This window comes from Heterocephalus glaber, unplaced genomic scaffold (assembly GCF_053883595.1).
Source record: "Heterocephalus glaber isolate CG9 unplaced genomic scaffold, H.glaber_assembly_v1.0 deba00001547, whole genome shotgun sequence".
Taxonomy (NCBI): domain Eukaryota; kingdom Metazoa; phylum Chordata; class Mammalia; order Rodentia; family Bathyergidae; genus Heterocephalus; species Heterocephalus glaber.
In genome coordinates, this window is record NW_028258340.1 from 5,961,727 (window position 1) to 5,976,017 (window position 14,291).

The 14,291-nt window shown below is 37.0% G+C and overlaps 2 long non-coding RNA genes across 2 annotated transcripts in view; one reads left to right on the top strand and one right to left on the bottom strand.

The window, feature by feature from the left end:
- Positions 1 to 14,291, bottom strand: part of LOC147824329 (uncharacterized) — a 161,579-nt gene that overhangs the window by 59,694 nt on the left and 87,594 nt on the right. The gene's annotated exons all lie outside the window — the stretch shown is intronic.
- Positions 1 to 14,291, top strand: part of LOC110350253 (uncharacterized) — a 55,565-nt gene that overhangs the window by 32,538 nt on the left and 8,736 nt on the right. The window contains exons 2-3 of the long non-coding RNA XR_002396715.2: positions 5,001 to 5,082; positions 9,739 to 9,932. This is a non-coding gene — a long non-coding RNA (uncharacterized LOC110350253). The remainder of the gene's footprint in view (positions 1 to 5,000; positions 5,083 to 9,738; positions 9,933 to 14,291) is intronic.

Here is a 14,291-nt window from a genome sequence, read left to right on the forward strand (position 1 = left end):
CCTTTGTCTGAGGAAGAGCAGGTGAAGATTTTTTCCCACATTGTGGGTTGTCTCTTCACACTGCTGGTGGTTTCTTTTGCTGTGCAGAAGCCTTTTAATAAGAAGAGATCCCATTTGTTGATTGTTTGGGCTAGCTCAGGGGCAACTGAGGTTTTGTTTATAAAATCTCTTCCTACACCGAAGGAAACCCTTGTCTTCAAGGGTTTTACCTAACCTCTCTTCCAACTGGTTCAGAGTTTCTATTTTAATATTTAGAACTTTAATCCATTTTGATTTTAGTTTAGTGCATGGTGAGAGATACAGGTCTAGTTTTAATCTTTGGCAAGTTGAAGCCCAATTTTTCCAGCACCATTTATTAAAGAGGCTAGCTTTCCTCCAGTGAGGGTGTTTGGCTCCTTTGTCGAAGATGAGATGGCTGAGTGTGTCTGGAGTTGTTTCTGCATCTTCTAATCTGTTCCACTGGTCCTCAAGTCTGTTTCTTTGCCAGTACCATGCTGTTTTTATCACAGTAGCTTTGTAGTAGAGTTGCAGGTTGGGGATTGTGATACCCCTGCCATGTCTCTGTTACCTAGAATTGCTTTTGCTATTCTGGGTCTCTTCTTGTTCCAAATGAATTTTTGGATTGTTTTCTCAAGGTCTATGAAGTATGCTTCTGGGATCTCAATTGGAATTGCATTAAATCTATATAGCAGCTTTGGAAGTATGGTCATTTTCACTATATTAATCCTTCCTACCCAGGAGCAAGGGTTGTCTGTCCATTTTCTGATATCATCTTCAATCTCTCTTTTCAGAGTGCCATAGTTTTCAGAAAAGAGGTCTTTGATTTCTTTCGTTAGGTTGATTCCTAGGTATTTCAGTTTTTTGGATGCTATTGTAAAAGGAATTGTTTGCCCTATTTCTCTCTCAGTGAGCCTGTCATTGGTGTAGAGGAAAACTATTGATTTTTGTGTGTTGACCTTGTAACCAGCTACTTGACTGAATTTGGTTATTAAGTCTAGAAGACTTTTGGTGGAGTTCTTGGGGTCTTCTATATAGAGTATCATGTCATCTGCAAATAATGACAATTTGACTTCTTCATTACTTATCGTTATTCCTTTTATTTCTTTCTCTTGTCTAATTGCTGTGGCTAAAGTTTCCAGAACTACATTGAACAAGAGTGGTGATAGTGGACATCCTTGTCTTGTTCCTGATTTTAGTGTGAAGGATTTCAGTTTTTGACCATTTAGTATGATATTGGCTGTTGGTTTTTCATAGATGGCTTTTATCAGTTTGAGGTAGAGACCATCTATTCCAATTTTTTGTAGGGTTTTTATCATAAATGCATGTTGGATTTTGTCAAATGCTTTTTCTGCGTCTATGGAGATAATCATATGGTTTTTATCCTTGGCTCTATTGATATAGTGTATTACATTGATTGATTTGTGTATATTGAACCATCCCTGCATCCCTGGGATGAATCCCACTTGATCAGGGTGTATGACCTTCTTGATGATCATCTACATTCTGTTTGCCATTATCTTATTAAGGATTTTTGCATCTATGTTCATGAGTGAGATTGGCCTATAGTTCTCTTTTTCAGTTGGGTCTTTCTCTGCTTTGGGGATCAAGGTGATGCTTACTTCCAGGAATGAATTTGGGAGTATTGCTTCCCTTTCAATTTCATTGAAGAGTTTAAACTGTAGTGGCAGCAGTTCCTCTCTAAATGTCTTGTAGAATTCAGCAGTGAAGCCATCAGGGCCCAGGCTTTTCTTAGTTGATAAGGTTTTAATTACATTTTCAATTTTATTGGTTGATATTGGGTTGTTCAGAATTTTTAGGTCTTCTTCATTCAACTTTGGTAATTCATATGTATCTAGGAATCTGTCCATTTCTTCTGTGTTGTCCATCTTATTGGCGTATAGGTTCTTGAAGTAGATATTGATGATCCTCTGGATTTCTGCTGGATCTATTGTAATTTCACCCTTTTCACTCCTAATTGCATGCATTTGGGCCTTTTCTTTCCTTTTTCTGATAAGGTTGGCTAAAGGTTTGTCAATTTTGTTTATTCGTTCAAAGAACCAACTCTTGGCTTCATTGATTTTTTGTATCATTCTCTTAGTCTCCATTGCATTGATTTCTCCTCTGATCTTTATAATTTCCTCCCTTGTATGAGCTTTGGGGTTGTCCTGCTCTTCTTTTTCTAGAAGCTTGAGGTTCAGCATCAGGTTGTTTAATTGGGCTCATTCTGTTTTCCTAATATGTGTATTCACTGCTATGAATTTCCCTCGCAAGACTGCTTTCATTGTGTCCCATAGATTCCAATATGTTGTATTGTCATTGTCATTTCATTGAAGGAACTGTCTGATTTCTTCTTTAATTTCCTCTGTGACTCATTGGTTCTTCAGAAGTGTGTTGTTCAATTTCCACGTGTTTATGAAATTTTTCAAGTTTCTTTTGCTGTGGATCTCCAATTTCATCGCACTATGGTCTGATAATATACAGAGGATAACTTCAATTCCTTTGCACTTACTTAAACATGTTCTGTGTGTGAGTATGTGGTCAATTTTGGAGAATGACCCATGTGCAGCTGAGAAAAATGTGTATTCTGATTTTGTGGGGTGGAAGACTCTGTAAACATCTGTTAAGTTCATTTGTTCAGGAGTTTGATTGAGTTCTAGAATTTCATTACTTATTTTTAGTCTAGTTGATCTATCTATTTGTGACAGTGGGGTATTGAGGTCTCCCACTACAATTGTATTAGTGCATATATGACTTTTCATGTCCATTAGTATTTGTTTTATATAGTTGAGTACACTAGTGTTTGGTGCATAGATATTTATGATTGTCATCTCTTCCTCTTGGATTCTTCCCTTTACAAGGATGTAGTGTCCTTCTTTTTCTCTCTTAATCAGTGTTGGTTTGAAATCTACTTGATCTGCAAAGAGGATAACTACTCCTGCTTTTTTTCGGGTTCCTGTTGCATGGAGTATTGTTTTCCACCTTTTAACTTTCAGTCTATGAGTTTCCTTTTGAATTAAGTGTGTTTCTTGTATGCAGCATATTGTTGGATTTTGCTTCTTGACCCATTCTGCCAGTCTATTTCTTTTGATTGGTGAATTGAGACTATTAATATTGATGGTTATAACTGAAAGGTATTGACTTGTCATTGCCATGACTTTTTCTTTTTGTTGTGTTCTCCCCCTTTACATTTAATTTGTTGTCATGCCAGATGGGTTCATTCTGCTTTGCTTCCTGGGCTTGTGATCCTCAATGTCTGTTCCTACGATATTGTGTAAAATTCTTTGGAGTGCTGGTTTGGTATTCACAAAGTTCCTAAGGTGCTCTTTGTCATGAAAGTATCTTATTTCTCCATCCATTTTGAAAGATAGTTTTGCAGGGTACATCAATCTGTGTTGGAGGCTGTTTTCTTTTAGGGCTTGGAATATGTCAGTCCAAGCTCTTTTTGCCTTGATGGTTTGTGTTGAGAAGTCTGCTGTGATTCTGATGGGCTTTCCTTTGTATGTGATTTGTTTCTTTTCTCTAACTGCTTGTAGAACTTTGTTCTTCTGTTGAGTTTCTGGAATCTTAACAATTGTCTGCCTATGTGTAGATTTTTTTTGATCAAGGCTATTTGGAGTCCTATATGCCTCACTTATTTGTATGTCAAGCTCTTTTCCCCTGCTTGGGAAGTTTTCTACCATTATTTCTGTGAAGAGATTTTTTATGTCATCTGCACTCTCTCCTGTTTCTTCATTGAGCCCAATCAGTCTTATGTTATTCTTCTTTGCATCATCTAGCAGCTGCTGGATTGATTTCTCATGTTCCCTTATAATTTTGAAGCAATTTTTCTTTTCCTGGTCACTAATTGCAATCTTATCTTCTATATCTGAAATTCTGTCCTCACATTGGCTCATTCTGCTGTGTAGACTTTCCGTGGAGTTTGTCATGTCCTGGAAATCTATTTGCATCTGTTTTATGGATTCCATTTGTTTCTTATGTTGGGATTCCATCATGTTCCTGAGCTCCTCTCTAGATTTATTAATCATGTCTTGCACTAGGGGCACAATTTCTCCTGTTATCTGAGAAATTATTTCTGATTTCATTTTTTCCAGATCCCCTTTTGTTGCCAGTTCAGTGGGTCCAGGTGGTTGAGTATCAGAGTGTTCCATCTCATTTCCGTTTGGGGTTGCTGTAGGTGATCTGGATATCTGGTTTTGAGACTTATTTATGTGTTTTCTCATTTTGACTGGGGCAGGGGGCTGTTAGTGCCTGCCCGGAGTACCTCCTCTGAGCTGGGAGAGGTGGTACAGGGGCCAGGAGCACTGGTAGGGATGGTGACCCAAAAGCCCTTTCCTCTGGGCTGGGAGCAGTGGGAGAGATGGTGACCGGCAAGCCCCTTCCTCTGGACCAGGAGCAGTGGGACGGTGGCTCAGAAGCCCCTACCTCTGGGCCGGGAGCAGCGAGACTCAGTACCTTGGTCTGGTGGTCTGGTGTCCTCTGTGTCTTTGTAGTGTGGAACCAGGTGGCTGCCTGTCTGCAGCGGGGTGATTCGGCATCTTCCGCACGACTTGGGACCTGGGTAGGGCGTGCACAGACCTGCCTGTCTGCAGCGGGGTGTGTACTTAACTTTTAAACTTGAAGAATTTAAGAAAATCTCTTTGATAGTAAAACACACATCATTTAAACTGGTAATAACCAGGAACCATTATATTAGATCTGGTGAAGGAATGTTAATTAGCAATTGCAAAGATTACCACTGCTGTCATCCTTTGAAACTACAACATTGAGTATAGCCAGTTTCATCATCAACAGAGAAACAAAGCCTCCAGAGACTTACTTTTCTCTTTCAAACCTCTTATACTTAACAACACAAGTCTCAAAGATATGATGTAAATATTATTTGCCTCGGGTGAAGAATAAAGCTTTAATTCATATCTTCTATATAAATTAAGTACAATTAAATTGTAAAATTAATATTCCACTTTTACTTTTCTGACTTTCTCTCTTTTTCTTATTTATAGTCACCCGTCTTCATAAAGCAAGTTGTGTATAGATGGCATATCAATGCATGTACCTTTACAGAGAAGATGTAATTTAAGAAAGGTGAGAATTTAAAATTTAGACTAAATTTCTACTGGTGGCATTTACCATTGGTATTGAAATGTAGCAGTATGTGGCAAACAATGATTCTTTTTTTAAACCACTGGCTGCTTTGGAAGAAAATTATGCTGAGAACTAAAGAATCATACAAAAAATGGGAGTTGAATAAAATCATGAGACCAATTTAAAATCATGAGACCAATTTTTGTATAAGTTCTTTTATTTTTCTTGGTAGGGTAGCTGTAGAATTTGTTACAAGTTAGGGGACTAGTCAAGGGTAAGAATTTAAGTACCTGGCTAGAGTTAGGCAGTTTTTCAAAATCCGTTCCTAAGGAGATGGAAGATTGTAGGTAAGAATGGACAAGAAAAAATATTTTCATATTAGTTCACGGGGAGTAAACCCAATGTTTATGCTTGTTTTTGTAGTGCAGGGAATTCAACCTGTTTTGTGGTAGCTCCTTTTAAAAGTGGCTTGCTAAATAAATGTTACTGTGTTTTGGGTTGCACGCCTCTCCTTCTGGAGTTAGATTCCAGGTTCTTCTCAGCTAGAACAAAGACTTGAATTAAACAAGAAAAAAGCAATGGCAAAGTTTATTTGAAAAAGTAAAAGTGAAGAATCAACGAAAAACTGGTTCTGTAGAGCAAGCTTGGGCTAAGTAAAAGAGAAAAAAGCAAGATGAAGCACACCATGGACACAGGGCAGACGGTCATGAGGAAAGCCACAATAGCAAGCCCTTTTTGGCACCTGTGTCCTTTCACACTGTCCAAATCTTAAGAAAACCCAGGAGAACTTCTACATACAGGTCCTGAGAGGTGGTGCTGGGATCTCCTGCCTCAGGCTGATGTCATGTCTAGACCATAGCGCATCCTATTAAAAAACTATTTAAATTCTGTGCACGTGTTCTGGGATCTCATAATTAACACATCACGCCTACTTCCTCAGCCAGGTTTGCATGCCCTTATCTCCTATTTCAAACCCAGGGTTTTGTGCATGCTAGACAAGCACCCTATGACTTAGCTACACTGTAGCCTACAAGTTCTTTGATCTTTCTCCCTAAGAAATATGAAATGGCTTTAAAGCATTAAGGAGGGTTATGTACCAACTCTAGGTCAAGGAAAACCAGGACATGAGCATGACCAGAAAATAATTCAGGAAACACGGACTCATGGGAGTCATTGTGCACCCTTCCAGGGCCCTCCTCTAAGCAGTTTTCTAAGATTCAGTGATAAGACAGTGATTTTTGACTTAAATCCTTGGTACCCATAGTCAAATGTAGCTGTATTACATGTTTTCAAACTGGTGCATTACCAGCATTTATATACGTGTCTCTTGTTCCACAGTTAACAGTCTGGACTTTTTACCTTGTTAAAAATTCCAAATTAAGCAGAATTGTATAGGTTTCAAATCCAACTTTAGGAGCTAATGAAGACCATTAAAATCCACTTCTATAACCTGAAATTTTTGCATTCTTCTTCTTTTTATAAGAACTCTTTTTCCTTTAAAAATCAATACCATTCCACTTCTTAATCATTTTGAGATCAATATTAAATAACCAAAGCAACTCTTAAAAAGGTGATTTAACAATAAGTTTTCATCTATACTAGAATTGGAGCAAATTGATTATATTCAAGTTTCAGCAGTCTTCCATGCTATGTTTTATGACATTAAACTATTGCTATTTAACACTACAAAGGGTTACAGGGCAAGGTAACAAATGTCCCCTACAGTTTTTATGAAAGCCAAAAAGGGAGGGCTTTGTAGTAAATACACACTTGAGAAACTTACTGCTGTAAGTTGCAGAAAGGCTAAATTATTTGGGATATTAACCCTGTCGATAATTCATTCTGCCACTATAGGCAGCAATAAAGGTTTCGTTGAGTCATTTAATAAGACTGATAGTCATTGTGCTGTTGAGAGTAACAAACTAGAAAAATGCAGTGCTATGTTCTCCTGTGAGACAAAATGGTAAATAAAATAATGTAGGTATAGGACCTGTTAACCACTTCGAGAAAGCCAAGACACTTGAAAAAAAAAAAGAAAGTTAAGAATATATCAATAATTCAATATTTTGTTGGTTTGCACAGTGTTTGGTCTTTAGATGCTCAGAAGCCTGATCAAATTTATATATTCTCTTTCATGCCATTTGTCACAATTATAATTTTGAAGTGGGATTGTCTAATTGGTGGATTATTGTCTGTCTTTCTTATCAGAGTCTAAATTTCATGAGAACACAATAACATAGTCTACATATGCCACTTACATTAGTGTAACTTGGTGCCTAGTATGATGGCTGGCATATTGAAAACACTATAATATTCACTGAATAAACATGAGGATTGCATAAATGTTATTATTTAGAATAAAGATAAAATTGGAGTAATTTACCAATAATCTGCAAAAAGTACTTAAAAACATTCTGCAAAATATTGACCATAAGTCTTATTCCTCAGTTGTGATTTTTTGTAATTTCTCAAGATTAGATAGATTAGAAAAGATAAATTCTGTAATCACTTCAGAATCAGGTGATGTGCCAGCCCCATAATTTATTGCAATAGTAGTTTCTCCTTTTTAGAGCAAAGGCAGAGAATGGTGGCCCAAAGTTAAGGTTGAGGCTAAAAATAGGGCCTACCAGAGGTATAATCTACAAAAGGCTTTGTTCCAGCTGAAAAGACTTCTGTTAAATAGAGCCTGCTAGAGTGGTTTGTCCAATGAGACATGTTGAAGTCACTCAACTTGTTTTGGAACAGGAAATACATGGATTTGGGGTGGGTAGGAAGTGATCTGAGGAGAAATAAAGCATCATTAGTTAACCCATTCAATAATACCAAAGGAATGCTAGCAGATTATTGTATTCACTGGAAACAGATGTACTATTACAGTTTATATATAGATGCTCCCTGGGATCCTCATACACTCATGGGCAGAGCTTTTGGAAAGTGATTGGACTATAGAGGCTTATATGACTTGCTGTTGGGAAGTGGGGTCTTGTCAGAAGAAGCAGGTCAGTGTAGCCATAGCCTGTAAGGATCTAGTTCCCTACCCTCCTCCCTCACTCTCAACCTCTCAATTTCTCTCTTTCTCTCCTCTCTCTCCTTCCCACCACCATGCCATGAACCGTTTCTCCTCTGCCATCCTGCCCCGCCTTGAAGTCAGCCAACAATGGACTGAAACCTCTATAAACTATGAATCAAAATAAGCCTTCTTAATTTAACTTGTGGCTATCAGATATTATGTCTCAGTGATGAGGAAGATAACTAAGACATGTACATTTACACTCTCTCTTTCTGTTGGCATCTGGAAACTTCATAAGCTATGTGTGGAGGGCTATTTTGTGTTCAGTTATATCTGCCCCTGCAAATGAATCAAGTTTATCTTTCTTTGTGATAGAGTAGTACCCCATTGTGTGTAAATACATTTTCTTTATCTGGTCATTTGTTGATGGACATGTAGGCCACTTCCAACATTTAACTATTATGAATTGTGCTGCTATAAATATGGATATGCATATACCACTGTAATATCATGTCTTCAACTCTTTCAGGAAGATATCTAGAAGGAGAATAGCTAGGTCAAATGGAATTTTTAGGTTTTTTTTTTTTAGGAATTTCCATAGTAATTTCTCTAGTACTTGTTTACACTCCCACCAACAATGAAGGATTCCTTTTCTCCCTGCAGCCTGTCCAGCATTTGTCACTATTTGATTTCTTCAAGATAGCCCAGTTGATACAAACACTCATACCCAGTGTCAGTGGAGAAGTAGAAAGAGGATGTCAGATAAGGAGCAGTAGAAAAGAATTTTATAATTTGTCGAGGTAGAAGATAATTCACCTCAAATTTAAATGTAAAAAGTTATGGCTCTCACTTCATCACTTCCATCATTCAATGTTATTTATTATTCATTTTATGGTATATCCACTGTCCTATAATATCATCTGATTCAGAATAAAATGTATTTTCATTTTTTGCTTTTATCTTTTTAAACATTTCACTGAAGTATGACATGCATACAAAAAGTATTCAAATCATAATGTATATCCTAAAAATTTTTTAAAAACCTAAACACACCTGTGTAAGTGGTATTTCTCAGCTCTCAGAAAAAGAAAATATTATCAGAATCCTAGAAGCCTCAAAAGGACAGAAGTGTCCCTTTCAGTCACTGCTCCATATTCTAACTGCTAACCACAAAGATTACTTTTCTTCTACTTTTTTTTGGTACCGGGGATCGAACTCGGGACCTTGTGCTTGCGGGGCAGGCGGTAGAACCACTGAGCTAAATCCCCAGTCCTCTTCTACTTTTTGAACTTTATATTTATTATTTGTGTGCCTTGCTTCTTTCACTCAAAAATTTGTGAAAATTATCTTTATTTTTGTGTGTAGTTGTAAATTACTTATTCTCCTTGCTATATAATATTCTATTGTTCAAGCACAGCACGATTTTACTGTTGAAGTAGGTATTGGTAGTTTTCTATTTGGGAATATTACAAATAACATTATAATATCCTTTTATATGTTCTTTGGTGAATAGATGTTTGCATTTCTTTTGTGGATATACCTGTGAGCAGAATTTCTGGGTCATAGATTCTGCCAAATAGTTTCCAAAAGAGCTATATCAATTCACACTCCTACCAAACTGTTCCAAATTGCTGTTTTGTTTATAGGTGGGAAAGAGAGGAAGGAATAAAAGGACAGGACCTCTGCTATCCCCACAATGAAGATTTCAGCTTAAGAAACTGGAGGAAAACTAGGTGCCTGAAGTTCATTTATAAGAGAGAGAATTGAGTCAGAACAAAAAACTTTTGCCAAGGAGAAGAGTCAAGTCTCCAACAAGTTTGGACAGAGAAGAGAATTTGAGGTGAGAATGACATTTTGAAAAATCAAATATATGTCCTGGTCCAGCCATAGTATATATCTTGGGAAATGGGGAAAACATAATAAGCTTTATTTTTGAATTTTTATGACATTTGGTAGCTATTCAGGAAAGTAAACTTCCAAATTGAGATCAAGATATTGTTTCCATCTTGGTTTAGAACACCATTGTGTACTTCATAGTCTCTCTCTAAAGCTCCTTTGTATTTATGACATGAGATGTCACTCATCACTGTCTCTCAACACTTTTCAGTTCGTGGCAGGAAATATCAGTCCTAGACAAAAACTGCTATCACTGGGTACTAGGACAACTATAGGAGATCCTTCTCAACACAGAAGATAGTGAAAAGGAAGCCTGAGTCTGAGGATAAATAAATGCTAGAAACCTGACTATGAAATAGCTTAGTTACTGTGTTGACTTGCCAGGTATGTTTAAAAAAGAAAAAATCTTGCATTGCACCTCAAGTTTTATTTTGTTTTATTCATTGGTTCATCAATTAATAAACAAAATCCCCTTTTAATATTAACAATGTCCCAAGCATCATGCAAGGTACTGAGGGTAAAATTGTAAATTCAAGAGATTTGATCTCTCCATTAATGGAACACATAGCCTGTCAGGAGCTTGTACGGTAATATTGACTGAAAATCATGTTGGGCCAGATAATATCCCACTATCTTGGACACTTTCCTGGTCCCTAGGACAAAATACATGACATTCACAACTTAAAGGGAAAAAAGTTATTTGACCCCATGTTTCAGTCCATGGTCAGCCAGTTCTAAAGAAGAAACAGCATGGCATAGAGGTATGGCTGAGGAGAAGATGCTCATATCATAAGGCCAGAAGATAGAGAGAGAAGAGGGAATCCTGGATGGAGAAACACTTCCAGGCTATGCACTCAGTGACCCATCTCTTCCAACCAGGCTTCAACTTCTAATAGTAAGTCAGCTATACCATCCCCATAATCCAATCACCTTTCAAAAGCCCACTTTTGAGCACACGAGGGTTTGGAGGGACATCTGGCTATAAACCCACCATCCAAGATGGCCTGACTACCTTGAGTGCTTGGAATAAAAATAAAGTTCTAGATTGTAAGACTCAGCTGTGAGTTAGTTTTCTTTGTACTGATCATATTTATTTGGAAGGACTTGGTCAGTATTGTGAAGCTAACACATGCTGCTCCTAGGATAATGTCACATAGCCACCTCTGTTTATGTCCTTGTTGTTAAGTGGCATAATTACCTTCTGTAGTTTACCATACATGGTTCCTTTAAGCACCAACCAGTATAGTTTAACTCAGAGCAGTTTAACAGTACAGTTTGGTACAATGTAAGACATCGTTGTCATGATGACAATTATTACTGAATGTAAAGTGAGAAATGTAACACCCTCTACATTCACAACTTTTTCACCAATATGAAAAAAGAAAGGACTGTTTTAGTTGCTTTATTTTTACATATTCTACCTTATTAATCTTCATTATAATTGCATGAAATGTATGGCTGATAAAAAGGTTGAATCTCCTGTCTCCATAGAAATGGGTATTTATGTTCACATGAGTTTAGGCGTCCACCAGGGATCCCACAGTAAAACAAGCAGAATGGCTGAAACTAATTAGCAATGTAAAAGAAACATGTAAGATAAATGAAATTAAATAGGAAAAAGATTCTAGAAATGGGTAGCATTTTGGAACAAATATGGTTCAGAATGGGCCTACTCCACTACATGTGCAGGTTCATTTACAGCCAGAGAAAAGTGACTTACAGAAACAACCTGATTGGCTGCAGTCAGTGTTTCTTTCATGATCATAATTTGACAGCTTTTGGCCTAGCATTAGCTGAAGTTTTGGCTATTCTGATTGGCTGAGACCCAGTTGCTTGGTTACAAGCGTATATTCCTATTTTACAACCGCTTGCCATATTAAGCAAGGGCAAAATTCATGTACAGACGATGCTTTGGGCCAAACTTTATCACCCAAGTAAGGAGACAGGTTTAGGATAAACTTAACTCAGTTTAATAGTATCAAGCATAAATAGTAATAAGGAACTGGTTTAATTATAGTAACAAAACTCATGATTATGTTAACTACAGATAATGAGTAAGCATATCACTTCAAAGACATAGGCAGAACTCCAAAAATAAAGTAAATATATAGTAATTTAGTAACCTGTAAGATATGGTAGAGTTAGAATAAACACAATTCAGCATGGGAAAACTTGAGTCTACTGAGAGATAGAAAGGAAGGACCAAATCATAATTGTAAGAACCTGACAGTTATGTCATTTCCTAAATCAATCATCCTTTGTTGAGTATAGTCCCATTCTGGCCCCACATATACAATACTCTCTATCTAGAAAATACATATAAAATCAATAACTATTCAGCAGGCTTATTAGTGAGCTACAGGTGTGGTCAGGTGCATTTGACCTTGTGTCTCTCCAGTAGATCTAGTATGCCATAACTTGGGCCACTCTGTCTGTGGTCCTCTTTACTTGAACTTCAGCTCTGGTCTCATATCAGGGAAAGACACAGGAGGGGGAGATAGGACTATTATTTACCCCAGGACTCAGGGAATACAGTCCTTTTGCCCCATCTTAATTATGTGAACCTAGCCTCTTTCCTTTGCCCTCTTTATAGTCAGCTTTCCAATTGCTGAAACATAACACCTAACACCCACAATTTAAGAGGAGACATTTAATTTGTTCATGGTTTCAGTTCCTGATCTGCTGGCTCCAAGACAGAACATCAGGACCGAAGGCATTGTACAGCAAAGCTGCTTTGATCAGGACAACAGGAAAGCAGAGCAGGGGAAGAGAGTCAGAGCAGAAGGGGTGAGGGACCACATATAGACCCCCAAAGCCATACCTTTCCACACTCCCCCCTCCCATGCGCACCTAGAAATGTGCTCCACCAATCCCGGGGGTGGATCTCAAAGCCAATCAAGTTGAAATTCCATCTTAACTGCCACACCTTCCTTGCTGTGTGTTCTCAATTGTCATAATAAATTGTGTGATTTCACACCTCGTTCATAAACCTTTCTGTTTTCTTGCCTCTGGAAGAGCCTACATGCTACTGTTACATCAGGAAAACAACCCACATGACAATACCCAAATAACTTCCTTTCTAACTCACACTGACCAAATGATATCAATGACAAAAACAGTGAGCAACTATGTCAAACTTTCATCAGGAAAACAGTCCGTAAGCTGAAAACTGTAACAACACAGTTTGAATGCCTTGAACTCAAGTATCAGAAAGCTTCCCGCATAGGACTAAATACAAGTTCTACAAATTCAGGCTGTTTTTTCTCCAAAATGTTCACTTATTTTCAGATTGTAAAACCACCAATGACATGCTCAAGTGTTCCAGTAGGCAGAATGACGATGAACACTTATGTTAACACAGCATATTCACTTTTGTGAAAGATTTTAGGATACCTGCCATGTTTTACTTTCTGTTTTTGTGTGATGAGGATACAACATTTAACGAAAATAAAATGGAAACCCAGTATGTTTTCCCCTTTGAAAAGAAACTAATGCAAACTGATGAAGAAAAAATACAATCCCAAAGCTATTTGAAATTTTTTTTGAGCTTACTCCACAATATGGAAGATTATAGGTTTATTGACAGAATGAAAATAAAACTACTAGCTTCTGTGTTTATCTGTTCCCAACTTTTACTTGTTTATCTAATCCTGATTTTCATATTAGGACTTGTAGCTTAGAAAGTTTATATTCTTTTAAAAATCCCTTTTCATGAAAACTCTAAAACTTAAAGAAAATAATATAATGGACTCATATATCCAAAGCCTAGAGTTAATGTTTAATATTTTTCCCTTTTCATTTATTTATGACTGAATCATTTAAAAATAAATTATAGGCTTCATGATATTTCATTCCAAAATTCTTCAGTTTGTAGCCCTAAAGAGAACATGCTCCTATATAACTGCACTATCATTATCATACTTAACAAAAGTAACTATTTCTTAATATTATCTAATACCTGATATGTATTCACATTTTCTTGTTGTCCCCAGTGTCTTCTACAGCTGCTTTGTTTGAATGAGGATTACATACTCCACTTGTTTATGAGACCTCTTAAGTCTGTTAATCTACAACAGCTGTCACACCCTCTTTCTATGACATTGATTTGTTAAAATCTACTGAGCCACTTATCCTTAGAATGACTCGCCTTCTGTATCTGTCTCCTTATGGTGGGTTGATTAATTTGCTCTATCCTCTGTATTTCCTGCTAACTAGAAATAAAATCTATATGTTTGATTATTTTTTAAGTTAAATATTTTCTCCTAAGAATTCACCAGAGATGTACAAATTACTTTTTATTGTA